The sequence below is a fragment of the Mauremys mutica genome, chromosome 10 (genome assembly GCF_020497125.1).
Source record: "Mauremys mutica isolate MM-2020 ecotype Southern chromosome 10, ASM2049712v1, whole genome shotgun sequence".
Lineage (NCBI taxonomy): Eukaryota > Metazoa > Chordata > Testudines > Geoemydidae > Mauremys > Mauremys mutica.
In genome coordinates this window covers 39,252,145-39,269,551 of record NC_059081.1, presented here as the reverse complement: position 1 = coordinate 39,269,551, position 17,407 = coordinate 39,252,145, and the positions used below count along the sequence as shown (strand labels likewise).

The following is a 17,407-nucleotide window of genomic DNA, read 5'->3' as shown; positions in this document are numbered from 1 at the left end:
CCAAAGTCGACGCTGGCCCCGTGAATGTGGACTCAGAAATTCGAATTAGTGTATCTAGTATGGATACACAAATTCGACTTCATAAGGTCGAATCCACAAATTCGAACTAAGTTGATTCGAAATAGTCTTGTAGTGTAGACAAGGCCTAAGGTGCCACAAGTACTCCTGTTCTTTTTACTACAAACTTAAGTTGGTATAACTACATCGCTATGGGGTATGGAAAATCCACACTCCTGAGAAACATAGTTATATTGACTTCACTCCCGGAGTAAACAGCACCATGTTGACAGGAGGGTTTCTCCTGTAGACATAACTACCACCTCTCGGGGTGGGGGGGGGAGGGAAGTACCTATGTCAATGGGAGAAGCTCTCCCATTGGCATCGGTAGCATCTTCACTAAGTGCTACGGCACCACTGCTGCAGCACTGTACATGTAGACAAGCCCTTAGCCTTAAAGGTATTTTTAAGGCTCACTGCAGACACTTAACCCTTGGTACTTAACACTTTCACATTGTGCTCATCCTGGTCTGCTTTCAGCTATTATTTATATGAACTTTTCTTTAAGCTGGATTCAATTGAGCTCTACTCATGGAAATTACTTTCCCAACAGCAACAGATCTGAACTCTCAGAGCACAGCTTTCCTCAAAAACACAAAGAGAAAAGCTATTCAGCTTCACGGAGAACAGAAGTGGCAGGTTCACAGAGTAGTCCTTACCAGCTCAGAAATTTCCACTTTTTCCATGGCTATAAATAACAAAGTGAAAGCAAATCACAGTCAACTCTGATATAGTTAAACTGCACTGCACAGCAAGTCAGAATGATGGTCCCGCATTGTCTCAATAGATTGCAATATGCAAACAGTTACTCGAGTCACAGTGAATCTCTGCTTAAGAAGCGTAAAATTGTGTAGATTAAAAAAATACTTCATTAAAAAGGGAATCCACTGCAGATTTTAATGGTGATAACTATAATACTAACATTGTAACACCATGACAAACAAACAACAAATCAAATGCTCCCGTAATACTTTTCCTCTGTCAACCTCGAAGTCCTTTAAAAAGATGGACACCTACAGTTATCCCCATTTTTACAGATAGGAAAACTAAGGTTCAGATATGAAATGATTTGCCCAAGGTTGAACAGGGAATTAGTAGCAGAGCTAGAAGACTTGAATGGCGTTCCTGAGTACCCAATCCTATGTACTCTTCATTGGATCTTCCATACACAACTTATTCAAATTAAAGTTTATGAGCATGTTTTTTTTCCCCATCATTTCAAAAATGTTCTGAGAACATGCAGGTAGCCGAGTCAGATTCTGATCTTAGATGCATAGGACCCCACATCAAAAGCTCTGAAACTGAATGAAGTGTATGTCTGAACAGTAGAGGATTTAAGGTATACAGTGTAAAATCCATGCATTCAAGATCAGGCTCTGGCCTTTGGTGTTGTGCTGCTAGACAAGAGACCAAGGTTCAGGGGTAATCCCTAGATACCTTGCATGGGTAACTGAAACTACCTATGTCACACACAGCCCTGGTAAAGTTCCCTCTGCTGGACACTCACCAGGCTGCTGTGTTTGGGTCCTAATAAACTGACCCATGTTTTCTTAAGCTTCCCTGGATCTGAGTAGGCTGCAGATTGTCTTTCCCCTTGGCTTCTCTCTGGAACACTTCCTGGGTATAGAATCTGACACTCCTACATGGAAATGGGACCACAAGGCCCAGCTGCCGTAGGCCCCAGGATCAGTGCTAAACACCCCTCCTACCCCATTTCCCCAGTAGTTTTAAGCATCCCTTTTCCCAGAGCTCCAAGATTATGTATACTCTGGGTTTATAGTTTGTCTCTTCAGGGACACACAGACTTTGTAAGGATTCTAAAAACCAGTCACTCTTTATGTTAGCTAGGAACAAGGAATGCACTGATTAGAAACAATAACAAACACGCTTGTATGCATTTCCCTGCCTCAGTTTCCTCACCACTTGAGTATTCTTTGGGCATACATCAGAGTCCTCCAAGGAGTACAGCATCCGTCCTCTTCCCCTGCCCTCAGGTACATGGCATCTCCTCTCTGCTCTCTCTCTCTCTCAAACTGCCAGTGACAGACCCTTACCTTTTAGCTTCCAGACCCCTTTGCTTGGTGACTCCATGATCAGTCTCTTCAGTGATCCATGTCCCTTAGTGGATGATTTATTGCTTTGTTGCCAGCCCCCTAGAATTCAAATTTGAAAAACTGGTTTGTCCTGTGCAATAGCCATATCTTTTTTCAAGAGTGCTCCATTTAAATGAAAGATCATCAAAGTTTAATGGCCTTCACTTGCTAGCCCTGTGCCACCAACCCCTGGACTTTTAGTCCAAGATGGAGGTAAAAGAACAACAGAAAGACAAAGGCCAGCCTTACAATCAAAATGGAGTTTGCAGCTTGATAAAAGATGCATACAGAGACTTCATAATCTCAAGCACAAATAATAAATTGTACACAGACATTCCCAAATAGTCAATATCATACAGTGCCAAAATGGGTTTAAGATAAATTTTCAAAAACTTCATTAACACAGAGCATCCAGTGGTGCTTCATGCCCTTCCAGAATGTGGTCAGTGGCTACATTTCTAAGAGTGAAACAATGCTGCTTGAACATTTGTGATAAGGTTATGTTCACCTTGTGGAACTGCATGCTCAGCATTAAATGGAAAAGCCTCCAGTGCCAATGAAAGAACCATAAAGCCACATATATGAGCAATGCATTGTTTCTCTGTCCCTTTTAACAAAATGACAGAATCCTTATTACACTTTCCTAGAAAAGTATAATCAAACCCTTTTGGTAATTACCTTCATAACATTCAAAATGCCTGTTTGCCCAAGGATGGTACATTACTGAGTTTGTCGCGTATAATGAAATCATTAAGGTTAGCATATTAGTAGCTACAGCAAAATCAGAAGTTCACATCTTTTCAGCTACATGTAAGTAGAAAAGCCTTCACTTCTTTGCATGAGGATGAAGCAATCATATTGTAAATAGTGATGCTGAAAAAGACAGGCACCTCATTAGCTCTCTGAGCACAGTGTACTGCAGTTCATGATTATCCAGTACATTTCCACCTAGCCAGTGCACAGGGGCGGGGAAAAGCACACTCACTGGGGCTGCATTGCAGGGAAATATTAATGATAATAAGCTGACATGAGACATTGGGTATTGTTCCCAAATGAATTCTGTAGTTGACATGTGCTTGTTAAATTGGAATAAAAAAAAGAAGCAGAATTGCTGAAGTGCAGGATCATCACCCAAGAGTTCATTTATGACATACAGATCAATCTGATAGGGCTCCTGCCTCATCTAAGACCATACCCCAACAAAGTATCTCTCAAGATGAGAAGGTGCATTTGTCCTAATTATAAGCATTTAGCAGGCTAACTTCATACTGTAAATATGGGATTTAATATAAGAGTGGTACTCAGAAAATAGTCAAAATAATTAGCATAATAGTTTATAAAGCATTTTTCAAGAAGAGTCTTGTACCAATTTCAAAACAAAAACGATTGTTAATTTCATTATGGTCCAAATTTTACTCAGAGGTGTAATGCCTCTGGAATCAATGCTATTACATCAGGAATTAATGTGTCCCTAGCATACACTTAACTTTTCAATGCTATTCTGTGGTACATCACCTCACTCTTAAGAAGTGCATAGGAATCACATCTTTGTCTACTTATTCTCTCACCTCCTACTGTGCCACAGAGACTTTTGGAAATAATCAAGCTACAGTTGTGTAGCTATTTATTAAAACAAATGGTTTTAAATATTTACTGTTTCCTGAAGGGTTTAAGTGCTCTAATTCTTAGCTGTACATGCTTGTTTTTTTAAGAGAGAAAGGGCAATAGTTAGGTACCGTAGCTGCAATAAAACAATACAAACAAAAAAGACGAGGTCACAAGAGATAGTAAAGAAGGGGATGTGATATCTCTGAGAAAAGTGCAATAGTTTAGTTTGAAATTGGTAACAATTTTTTTACAAAACATTGCACAGAAATCTCCACCAACTCATTTTGTATTTTGGTTTTGTTTTGAGTCTTAAAAATGTAATTTTCCATGACTTTTCAGAGACCATTTCCCCCAATGCTTCACAGATTAACTTGCGAAATTCACTTCCGGGTGAAAGTTTTGTGATTCTGCAGTTGGGCTTCTATTTTGCACTACAAGACCAGAGAAGCCATCTTTGGAAATGCTGGCTTGTAGAAAGAAATTGAAGATAAACGACTGCAAGGGCTTGGCTACACTTACAAATGAAAACACACCCTCTCCAGCGCTGCAAATTGCTGCAAAGCGCCAGTGTGGTCAAAGCCCCAGCGCGGCTCCCAGCGCTGTACGTTATTCCCCACAGGGAGGTGGAGTACGGACAGCGCTGGGAGCGCTTTCTCCCAGCGCTGGCGCTTTGACTACACTTAGCGCTTCAAAGCGCTGCCGCGGCAGCGCTTTGAAGCGCTAAGTGTAGCCACAGCCCAATAAAGTCATACAAGCATTTATAATACATTATACACCCACCAATACCCACCAGGTCAGGCAGGGAGAGAGACAGTCCTGTTCCACCTCCAGATCTGGCATGAGCAGTTTTACTGAAATTGCTCCCACCAACTCAAGTGACGTGCAACTTTAAAGTGTAAGAGGCTGTGGCTTAAATGCAGAGTGGTTGTTATTACAGCTGATCAAAACTAGGAATTTCTAGTTTGTGAGAAATTCTGATTTCAAAACTTGTTTTCACTCTGAAATCAGAACAAAACCAACTTATTTCAAGACTCGGAACATTTCCACAGAAAATTGTTGGTTCTTGAACTTTTCTGATTTTTCAACAAAAAAGAAAAGCTTGAACATTTGAGTTTGTTTTTCCCCCGTTATCCTCTGTCTCCTTTTCCTCCCCTTTTCACTTTGCCACTGAAAAAATGGGCAAAAGAACAAAAGGGGAAAGGAGGAAAAACACAAAACAGAATTTGAAAACTGAGTATTTTTTCTTTTGTCATCTTTGGTAGAAAATAAAAAAAAATTAATTTTCCCTCTCCCAAAGAAATTTAAAAAACCCCAACATTTTTTCAGAAAATGTACTTACTTTTTAAAAACAGTTCTCCACAGTAGCTACTACTACATACACACACTCTTTCTCCCTGATCCTCTCTGCCACCAGGCTGTCATTTCCTTTTCCTGAGCGCTCTGGGTAATAGAATCTGATTTGAGTTTTTGCCACTTCCAAAGTGACCTGTAGCCCAATCTTTTCCCACTGACTCATTCTAGAGGTAAGGAGCCAGAAAGCTGGTTACGCTGCTAAAGGTGAACTGGAAAGCAAAATAAATAGATAAATAAAGTTTTGCCCTTCATTTCTCCTTTAGTATTTATAAGGTGTGGCACACCATTTTTGCCCTCTGTTTGTTTCTTGCATTAGAAGTATCAGCTCCTCTTTGCTGGAGGACTGACTGTAGTCTTCTAAAAATAAAATTCACTTGTAGAGATACAAGCTCCTTTGATAGTTTCCCCAACAAAACTGGCTGAAAGTAATGATTACACAGCCAAAAACAACTCTTATCTGTCTTGCGAAAGCACTTATTTGGGTAAATTTTTAAGAGACTCTTCAGAGAATGGGAAGTATGAGATAATGTTTATCTCTCGCTATGTTACTGTTTATTTTATAAGAACATATTGGAATGGCTGGTGCACTCAAACTAAAGTATTAGTATGGTGAAGCGGAGTTTGCTGAAGTGCACAGAGTGAATTTGTTAACTGAATATCCTTCTTTCCCAGACCACTATACAGGTGTAAAATGTAGCATCACTGCATATATTGTTACCTAAAGGGCTTTCAGAATGGGACGGGTTAGTGATTTGCAGATGCATAGGCTACAGCTGAGTGAATAATTTATTTTTGAGTTTGGTAGCTGAACCAAAAATTCAAAAAAAAAAATCAGCTTGCTTTGAACTGAAATTAATTTTTTTGTTTTTCTTAACAAAATGAAAAACTGAAAAAAAAATAGGTTGAATTGACATTTTGTTTTGAAAATGTCAAATCAACATTTCCAACTGAAATTTAATTTAAAAAACATCAATAGTAGTCAAAAATGTCAAAAGTGTTTTGCAATTTTTCAAAATGAGCCATTTCAGCATTTCCAAAATTTTTGTTTTCAGGTGTTTTTTGTTTTAGTTGTTTAGCTGATACCATTCACCACATTTTACCTAAATTCATTAATAGTTTTACTGATCTGAAAATTTAATATTTGACAAAAAAATGCATCCAACTCTACATTGGGGTACTCGGGGGAGAAGTTGTAAAGAAGTTTAGCAGCTGGAAGCTGACTCGGTGCTCTTGTTATGGGTGACAGGTTTCAGAGTGGTAGCCGTGTTAGGCTGTATCAGCAAAAACAATGAGGAGTCCTTGTGGCACCTTAGAGACTAACAAATTTATTTGGGCATAAGCTTTCATGGGCTAGAACCCACTTCATCAGATGCATGGAGTGGAAAATATAGAAGCAGGTATAAATACATGAAAGGATGGGAGTTGCCTTACCAAGTGTGAGGTCAGTCTAACGAGACAACTCAATTAACAGCAGGATACCAAGGGAGGAAAAATAACTTTTGAAATAGTAATGAGAGTGGCACATTTCAGACAGTTGACAAGAAGGTGAGAGTAACAGTAGGGGGAAATTAGTATTGGGGAAATTAGGTTTAGGTTTTGTAATGACCCAACCACTCCCAGGCTTTATTCAGGCCTATCTGATGGTGTCCAGTTTGCAAATTAATTCCAGTTCTCCAGTTTCACATTGGAGTCTGTGTTTGACTTTTTTTGTTGAAGAATTGCCACTTTTAGGTCTGTTATACAGTGAGCAGAGAGATTGAAGTGCTCTCCTACTGGTTTTTTAATGTTATGATTCCTGATGTCATATTTGTGTCCATTTATTCTTTTGTGTGGAGACTGTCTGGTTTGGCCAATGTACATGGCAGAGGGGCATTGCTGGCACATGATGGCATATATTACATTGGTAGATGTGCAAATGAACGAGCCCCTGATGGTGTGGCTGATGTGGTTAGGTCCTATGATGGTGTCCCTTGAATAGATATGTGGACAGAGTTGGCACCGGGGTTTGTTGCAGGATTCGTTTCCTGGGTTGGTGTTTTTGTTGTGTGGTGTGTAGTTGCTGGTATTTGCTTCCGGATGGGAGGCTGTCTGTAAGCGAGGACTGGCCTGTCTCCCAAGGTCTGTGAGAGTGAGGGATCATCCTTCAGGATAGGTTGTAAATCCTTGATGATGCGCTGGAGAGGTTTTAGTTGGGGGCTGAAGGTGACGGCTAGTGGCGCTCTGTTACTTTCTTTGTTAGGCCTGTCTTGTAGTAGGTGACTTCTGGGTACCCTTCTGGCTCTGTCAATCTGTTTCTTCACTTCAGGTGGACATTGTAGTTTTAAGAACACTTGATAGAGATCCTGTAGGTGTTTGTTTCTGTCTGAGGGATTGGAGCAAATGCGGTTGTATCTTAGGGCTAGTCTACACTTACGAGCCAGGTCGACGCGGTGAGTTCGACTTCTCAGAGTTCAAACTATCGCGTCTAATCTGGACGCGATAGTTCGAACTCCGGAAGCAATAGTTCGAACTCCGGTACTCCACCACTGCAAAAGGCGTTGGCGGAGTCGACCTTGGAGTCGCGGACTTCGATTCCGCGGCGTCTGGACGGGTGAGTAGTTCGAACTAGGGTACTTCGAATTCAGCTACGCTATTCACGTAGCTGAATTTGCGTACCCTAGTTCGACCCCGCTTCTTAGTGTGGACCAGACCTTAGAAGCTTGGCTGTAGACAAATGGATCGTGTGATGTGGTCTGGATAAAAGCTGGAGGCATGTAGGTAAGTATAGTGGTCAGTAGGTTTCCGGTATAGGGTGGTGTTTATGTGACCATTGCTTATTAGCACTGTAGTGTCTAGGAAGTGGACCTCTTGCGTGGACTGGCCAGGCTCCTGTATTTTCCACTCCGTGCATCAGATGACGTGGATTCTAGCTTATGCCCAAATAAATTTGTTAGGCTCTAAGGTGCCACAAGGACTCCTTGTTGTTCTTGTTATGAGTATTACAGGTGGGTTTGGCATCTGAAAATTGGGGATGGAGTGCTAGTTAAGGAGAGGTTTAGCAGCTGGGTGAAGCTTTATAGAAAGGTTAAGCAGCTGGGTGAAGTTCTGAACACTTGTTGGGGGTGGTACTGGCAGGGCAGGGTTCATTACCTGTGAGAGGGTCAGGACATAAATTTTGTTGAGCTGAGAGAGGATTTGCCAGCTGGAGTAGGGAACTGGAAAAGATGTTCAGTGCGAATTTATCACTTGTCAATGGTTAGGAAGTAGTCAACATTCTCTTCGTGCTTACGTTACTATAACTTGGGTAACTTCAGTGGTTGCTTCTGTTTTATATTTCTGTGGGCAGAGAATCAGGCCCATTGCACCTGTACCTCAAAATACTAGAAAGACTTGAATAGCTAGTATACCCTATTAAAACTGTCACAATGAATGTTCTATACTGATGTAAACCAATCAGGCAGTTTACTCCACCTCTGTAGTTCAGATGTCACTCATCATTCAAGCTGGTCAAAATTTTCCAGGCAAAAACAGAGAGCTTTTTTGGTCAAAATATGGTCTTTTTAGAACATTAGAGAGAGAAGGTAGATGAGAATCTTTTATTTGACTAACTTCTTTTGGTGCGAGACAGAGAAGCTTTTGAGCTACACAGAGCTCTTCTTCAGGGCTGGGAAAGATACTTCCAGCATCACAGCAAAATGCAAGGTAGAAGAGATCGTTTAGCGTAAGTAGTTAGCACATATTGTCGGGACTATTCAAGGTAGAGTGGCCCATTAACACCTATGCAGTCATAGGACAAAAAGAGGGGGTTAGTGGATCACAGATTTCTGTAATTAAGCCATAAACTCAGGGTTTGGCTACACTTGCAGGTGTGCAGCGCTGGGAGTTACAGCTGTCTTCATACAGCTGTGTAGGGAAAGCGCTGGAGTGTGGCCACACTGACAGCTACCAGCACTGCAGTGTGGCCACATTTGCAGCATTTGCAGCGGTGTTGGGAGTGGTGCATTCTGGGCAGCTATCCCACAGAGCACCTCGTCCCATTTTGGCATCGTAGGTTGTTGGAAGGGGGCGGGTCATTCTGCTTCCTGTCCCAATGCCCCATGATGCATCGCTTCACATCCCAGCAATCCCTGTTTTTCCATCCACGTTTGGCGCCATCTTGACTCTCTCAACAGTTTCTGTGCAGCACGATTTCTGTAGGAAATGGAGCCCGAACTGCTGAGGAGTATGCTGACGAGTCTCGCCAGCACATCACGTTTGGCAGTTGAGCTATTCCTTAAGATACAAAGTGATGAGGAGTCTGACAATGATAGCGAGTCGCCTGATGCGTATGACACTAAATTGCTTCTGGCATTCATGGAAATGCTCAGCACCATGGAACGCCACTTTTGGGCTTGGGAAACAAGCACTGAGTGGTGGGATCACATCGTCATAGAAGTCTGGGATGACGAGCAGTGGCTGCAGAACTTTCGGAAGAGAAAAGCCACTTTCATGGGACTGTGTGCTGAGCTCGCCCCCACCCTGCAGCGCAAGGACATGAGATTGAGAGCTGCCCTGATGGTGGAGAAGCGGATGGCTATTGCAATCTGGAACCTGGCAACTCCAGACAGCTACCGATCGGTCAGGAACCAGTTTGGAGTGGGAAAGTCGACCGCTGGAATCATGTTGATCCAAGTTTGCAGGGTCATTAATCGCATCCTGCTAAGAAGAACCGTAACTCTGAGGAATGTGCAGGACATTGTGGATGGCTTTGCACAAATGGGTTTCCCTAACTGTGGAGGGGTGATAGATGGGACGCATATTCCTATTCTGGCACCACCCCACCTAGCATCTGAGTACGTTAATCGGAAGGGGTATTTCTCTATGGTTCTCCAGGCGCTTGTGGATCACCGTGGGTGTTTCATTGACATTAACACAGGCTGGCCTGGAAAGGTGCATGACGCACGCATCTTTCGGAACACTGGCCTGTTCAGGAAGATGCAGACAGGGACTTTTTTCCCAGACCGGAAGATCACAGTAGGGGACATTGAAATGCCCATTGTGATGCTTGGAGACCCCGCTTACCCGTTAATGCCGTGGCTCATGAAACCGTATTCAGGGAAGCTTGACAGGAGCAAGGACCGGTTCAACTACAGGCTGAGCTGGTGCCGAATGACTGTGGAGTGTGCTTTTGGCCGTTTTAAGGGGCGCTGGCGATCTCTGTATGGGAAGCTAGACTTGGGGGAAAGCAGCATCCCCGCGGTTATATCCGCGTGCTGTACCCTCCATAATATTTGTGAAGGGAAGAGTGAAACATTCAGTCAGGCATGGACCTCTGAGGTTCAACGCCTGGAGGCTGAATTTGCACAGCCAGAGAGCAGGGCTACCACAGAGGCCCAGCACAGGGCTGCAAGGATTAGGGATGCCTTGAGGGAGGAATTTGAGGCTGAAAACCAACAGTAATGTTTGGTGCCTTGTACGGGAATGAAGTGCAGTGGTTACAATGTTAGTAGGAATCTGTGTTTCCTAAGCTGATTTGCAGTGCCTGTTTCTTTCCTGGGCTAAGGTATCTTTGACTTTCTGGAATAATAAAGACTGTTTTCAAAGCCAAGAATTCATTTATTGAAAATAAAATAACTTTATTGACAGACACCCAACATTTTGGGAACCTAAAAGGGCAGGGGGGTGGGGTGGGGAACTGTGCAGTCACAAGTTTGAATATGTCCTGTCTGGAGTGCTGTGCAATGACTGCTGCACTTCAGGATGCCTATACTGCATGGTGATGGGGGCTGAGTGCAGAGGGTAAGGGTCGTAGTTCTCAGGGCTGGTTGGTGAACGTACAGGTGTTGGAGGCAGCTGGTGGTGGTAAGAAACTGGATGCTGGGGAAGGGGGTTTTGAGCTGACATTGGGGCACAAGGGAAAGAGCTTTGGGACGGGGTGGGGCCAGCGCGGTAGTGCTCTGCCTGCATGGCAACGAGTGCCTCGATAAGAGTCTGCTTGGCGCGCCAGGATGCTTATCAGCTGCTTTGTGCTTTTCTTCCTGGCCGCTGCGTTTTTCTGGCGGATCCTGCTTTCCCTTTCCCTCCAATCCTGCACTTTTTGATTCTCTCTGGCAGAGTGATCCATAACTGCTTGCAGCAGGTCTTCTTTGCTTTTTCGCGGCTTCTTCCAGAGGTTTTGGAGTCTTTGAGCTATTGATAACACGGGCAGCCCAGAACTCAAGGTTGCTTGTGGAAAGGCAAAAAAGAATACACTTAACAGAGGCAGCATAGTTTATTTCTCAGACAGTTATTCCCACACAGTGAAGGAGTAACATTCTTCACAATAGCATAATTTTCCCATACCAAAGAGAGCGCACAGAACCCACAGGAGCCCCGAAATGGTGAGTAAGGGGGACTGATTGCTTCAGGGCTGATATCTCGCTGCTGCCAGTCACCTGGGAAGGGGGACTGATTGCTTCAGAGCTGTACTGAAGTGGGGTTTCTATGCATTGGGAAAAGCAAACAGCTGCAGGGGGCACCTACACTGAACACTCTCCCAACATTTTCCACAGGAGTTGATCCTGGAAGATATCTCGCTGCTGCAGGTCACCTGGGAAGAGCGGGAGGGTCTTCTACAGCAATGCGGATTCTGCCCTGGCCCCTATTCAGCTTGCCTGTGTGCAGCAATGGTCCCCCCATCCCTCGCGGCACAGTGGCGCGGACGCGTTAGCCTGACTCGGACAAGGACCACGGTGGCTCTCCCAATAAACTTGCGCAAGCGCATTGCCCATGCTCTGACTGAAACTTTTGAAGAGATTACCAAGGCCGATTACTGCAACATGATAGACCACATCAATGCGCTATTCCACTAGGCATGCATGCATACAGCCCTAACCCTCCCTCCTGTCCCGAAAAATTTCCATCCTGAAAATAAAAAGCCGCTTACCGGGAACCCGCTCCTCTGTTTGTCCTCCACCAAGGACCAGGTGCTGTGACTGGCTACCTTCCTCCTGGCTTGAGAAGAGCTCCTGGCTGCATGCCTCCTGGGACTCCGGGGTGTCTCCCCCCAACCCAGTACCCTCACTCTCGGTTTCCTCCTCCCCCCCTCCACCTGCCCCTCCCCCCCCCACTCTGAAGTGTCCATCGTGGTCCTCGGATTGGCGGTGGGGTCACCCCCAAGTATCGCGTCCAGCTCTTTGTAAAAACAGCAGGTCCTGGGGGCAGCGCCGGAGTGGCGGTTTCCCTCGCGGGCTTTGCAATAGGCACGCCGCAGCTCCTTCACTTTAACCCTGCACTGCAGCGCATCCCGGTCATGGCCCCTTTCCAGCCTGGCCCTTGATATCTGCCCATAGGTATCGTAATTCCTACAGCTGGAGCGCAGCTGGGACTGCACAGCTTCCTTCCCCCAAACACTGATGAGGTCCAGCAACTCGCCATTGCTCCATGCTGGGGCTCGTTTGGTGCATGAAGGCATGGTCACCTGGAAAGATTCACTGATTGCACTCCACACCTGGCTGAGCAAACAGGAAGGGGATTTTTAAAATTCCCGGGGCATTTAAAGGGCGGGTCACCTGAGGCCAGGGCAGTAGAGTTTGAACTGATGAGCAGAGTGGCTGAACAAGCATTCTGGGATACCTCCAAATACCTCTGGAGGCCAATAACAGCGCTTTTGGTGGCCACACTGGCGGAGCAGCGCTGCATCACCAGCGCTGCAGTCGTTATTCCCCAGGCCGACATGGAGTACAAGCAGTGCTGTAGCCAGGAAGATACAGCGCTGTATGTGCCTTGCAAGTACAAGGATGGTGAGTGAGCTGCAGCGCTGTAAAGCCACCACCAGCGCTGCAACTCTCCAGTGTAGCCAAGCCCTTAGTGTCTGAAGCAGAGCTCTGTGTGACTCAAAAGCTTGTCTCACCAACAGAAATTGGTCCAATAAAAGATATTACTGCACCCACCTTTTCTCTCTAATATCTTGGAACTTAACACAACTACAACTACACTGCATACAACAATGGCAATTTTTAGAACATAAAATTGTCTACAAAAACTACTGACATTGCCAAAGCTTTTCATTTTCATAAGTGTCATTACTTCCCCCCCCCCAATTATTTTCAAAATTTTTATCAAAACCAATAAAATAAAATTGCATGAAAATTAAAGTTTACAAATGATACCATTGCAAAACAGATTAAAAAAATTAAAAATCTATTTTTGGTGCAAAAAATAGATGTTCATTTTTTTACTCATCATTAGGGCTCTGTGTCTGTCATGGAGGTCGTGGACAGGGTCGGCTCCAGCTTTTTTGCTGCCCCAAGTGGCAAACCACCAAAAAAAAAAAAAAAGCTGCGATCGGCGGCACTTCGGTGGCAGCTCTACCATGCCACTTCATTCTTCGGCAGCAATTCAGCAGCAGGTCCTTCCCTCCAAGAGGGATTGGGGGACTCACCACCGAATTGCCGCTGAAGACCCGGACGTGCCACCCCTAGCACCTGCTTCCTGCACTGGTGCCTGAAACTGGCCCTTGTCGTGGAAGTCACAGATTCTGTGACGTTCTGTGTCCTCCATGACTTCTGCAGGGACCAGTGTGGCTGACCCCAGGGCAGCCCAAGCAGCTGGTTCTGGGGCCAGCTGCTCAGGTGGCTCCCAGGACAGCCACACTGGCCGCTGCTGGAGTGGCCCCGGGGACAGCTACACTAGCCACTGCTCCGGCGGCCCTCAGCAGCAGTCCCGGAGCGGCTGTGGTCCACGGCTCTGGGTGGGCTGCTAGAGCAGCCGCGGTCTATGGCCCCAGGCAGCTGGTGCCACTGGCCCTGGGTGCCCCCCCAGCAGCAGCCCCCTATGTCCTTCACTGCCTCCTCCCAGATTTAATCACAGGTATTTTTAGTATAGGTCATGGAACCATGAATTTTTGTTTGCCGTCCATGACTTTTACTAAAAATTAGGGCTGTCAAGTGCTTAAAAAAATTAATCACACTTTTAAACAATAATAGAATACCATTTAATTAAATATTTTTGGATGTTTTCTACATTTTCAAATATATTGACCTCAATTACAACAGAGAATAAAAAAATTGTACAGTGCTCACTTTATATTTCATTTTGATTACAAGTATTTGCACTGTAAAAAAGAAAATAGTATTTTTCAATTCACCTAATATAAGTACTATAGTGTGATCTCTATCACGAAAGTTGAACTTACAAATGTAGAATTATGTACAAAAGAACTGCACTCTCTCCATCTATGTCCAGTTTGGAGGTACACTTTGCATCATACTGCATTAAGGGAATCCCTTAACAGCAAAGTTGGCATATCTACAAAGCCAGGTATTAGATGTGGAGGCAACAGAAGCCTTGTGCATACTGTGTGGAGTCCATAGGTGCCCTTTAATTGTTGGTCATTTTTCCATTTGAAAGACTAGTCCTTTTTCCGTGTGGACTCAGATGTGAGCACTCTGCATTGCTAACATTGAACATCAAAGCTTTTATTAAACTCACAGCTTTAAAAACTGCTAGAAGACAATCTGTAAAATTGTTACAAATTTAGGAAAAACTTTGCAGTTGCAACTTTGTTAGCAATACAGTGAGTCTTCTTTCAAGTCTACAGGAAAAGACACCATTCTGACACTCTTATATATAAACGAGGGCAGACTTTGGCCCAGAGAATAAAATTCAGCCAAATACAGCCTGGGGTAAGTGGGTTCAACTTCCATGGAAGTCTCTGACTAAAGGCAGAAGATAACATAAGAATGGCCATACTGAGTCAGACCCATGGTCCATCTAGCTCAGTATCCTGTCTTCCAACAGTGGGCAGAATAATAAAATTAGAGACGCATAAAACATCACTTTGGATCCATGAGCTATGTTTAATGTACCTGTAGAAGGTAAAGCAAAATCTTACTTACTACCCCTCTAACCTGTAAATGGTGTGGGAGGCAGTAGGAAAAGAAGCAAGGGTAACACCCTTAGGTGAAATTCAAGCATTAATATTGTTTGTTACTTGCATATTTGTATTGGCCAAATTGCAGTCACAAAACTTACTGGGTTTAAGTCTGCTGCTGTGCATCATTATTCCAAAAATAGGTATCAAGTTAGTTGCGATTTTGGACATACCCAATATGATAAAAGAAGCCAGCTATGTATAATCTTTCTGCTTTACACAGGAAGTATCAATGCTAAATGTAGCAGCCTTTGCTACCCACAACAAGAAACAGTTATTGTTACAGGTCTTAATTCGCCAAAAGAAAATGTTCAATTTCTATTGCAATTTTCCATTTACGTTGCCTAAACAAATAAAGCATGTGTTAATATTTTTCTCTCTTACCCACTTGTGTTTTAATCTAGGATCTAAAGATGCAAGGAAAATATCTTTGGCTCCTAACTAAATCATTAAACTTCTTTTATAGGCAAACCAAGGTGTAAACCTAGGACAATTAATGATTTCAACCCTTAAGTTTCCTGGACCTGCTCTGAACAACGTTTAATCCATTGGTGGTATGGTTGTCGGTATGTTGGGATTACTTGTTTGTTAGTTATATGTTTTGTGACACGTGACTAGATTATAATTGTTCATACTTTTGGGAAGTTTTTGTTGCAACAACAATATTTTTGCACATGGGTGTGAATAATAAAGAAAAATGTTTCACTATTAATAGCTTTCTGGTACCACACTATTTCCATAGTATAATTAGGGTTTAACCCCCATGGGTGTATCCATAAGACACATCAGTGGTGGTTCAATTTTTGCAAAAGTCAGTCATAAATATAGGTGTGTTTGTCAATGAACAACTTAATTGTAACTAATGTTTATTATACATATATATGGGCTGTAAAGCTATTTTAAAAATTACATTGTGCGATTAATCACACTGTTAATAATAGAATACCATTTATTTAAATATTTTTGGATGTTTTCTACATTTTCAAATATATTGATTTCAATTACAACACAAAATACTAAGTGTACAGTGCTCACTTTATATTTATTTTTGATGACAAGTACTTGCACTGTAAAAAAACAAAATAAATAGTATTTTTCAATTCACCTACAGTACTTGTATTAGTGCAATCTCTTTATCATGAAAGTTAAACTTACAAATGTAGAATTATGTACAAAAAAACTGCCTTCAAAAATTAAACAATGTAAAATTTTAGAGCTTGCAAGTCCACTCAGTCCTACTTCTTATTCAGTCACTCACTCAGACAAATAAGTTTGTTTACATTTGCAGGAGATAAGAAGTGGGCTGGGAGGAGGGGGGGAGCATTATTTACAATGTCACCTGAAAGTGAGAACAGGCATTCTCATAGCACTGTTATAGCTGGCGTCTCTAAGATATTTATGTGCCAGATGAACTGAAGATTCATATGTCCCTTCATGCTTCAACCACCTATCCAGGGGATATGCATCCATGCTGATGACAGGTTCCGCTTAACAACAATCCAAAGCAGTTTTTGGTGGTTTGGGTTCTGTAGTTTCCGCAACTGAGTGTTGCTCTTTTAAGACTTCTGAAAGCATGCTCCATACCTCGTCCCTGTCAGATATTGAAAGGCACTTCAGATTCTTAAACCTTGGGTTGAGTGCTGTAGCTATCTTTAGAAAGCTCACATGGTACCTTCTTTGCGTTTTGTCAAATCTACAGTGAAAGTGTTCTTAAAATGAACATGTGCTGGGTCATCATCCGAGACTGTTATAACATGAAATATATAGCAGAACGTGGGTAAAATAGAGCAGTGGACATACAATTCTCCCCCAAGAAGTTCAGTCACAAATTTAATTAACCTATTTTTTTTTAAACTAGCGTCAGTAGCATGGAAGCATGTCCTCTGGAATGGTGGCCAAAGCATGAAGGAGCATATGAATGTTTAACATATCCAGCACGTAAATACCTTGCAATGCCAGCTACAAAAGTGCCACGAAAATACCAGTTCTCACTTTCTGGTGACATTGTAAACAAGACGTGGGCAGCATTATCTCCTGCAAATTGTAACCAAACTTGTTTGTCTGAGCGACTGGCTGAAGTAGGACTGAGTGGACTTGTGGGCGCTAAAGCTTTACATCATTTTATTTTTTAATGCAGTTATTTTTTGTACATAATTCTACATTTCTAAGTTCAACTTTCATTATAAAGAGATTGCACTACAGTACTTGTATGAGGTGAATTAAAAATACTGTATCATTTTTACAGCACAAATATTTGTAATCAAATATAATATACACTTTGATTTCAATTACACCACAGAATATAATATAGATGAAAATGTAGAAAAACATCCAAATTATTTAATACATTTCAATTGGTCTTCTATTGTTTAAACAGTGTAATTAAAACTGTGATTAATCATGATTAATTTTTTTGAGTTGAGCT

General features: G+C 42.8%; 1 protein-coding gene across 1 annotated transcript in view; it reads right to left on the bottom strand.

Annotated features, from left to right (window-relative positions):
* The window catches only part of ITGA6 (integrin subunit alpha 6), a 170,502-nt gene that overhangs the window by 142,835 nt on the left and 10,260 nt on the right, over positions 1-17,407 (bottom strand). The window contains exon 2 of the mRNA XM_045033043.1: positions 2,112-2,210. The gene's annotated coding sequence lies outside the window, so the exon portion shown is untranslated. The remainder of the gene's footprint in view (positions 1-2,111; positions 2,211-17,407) is intronic.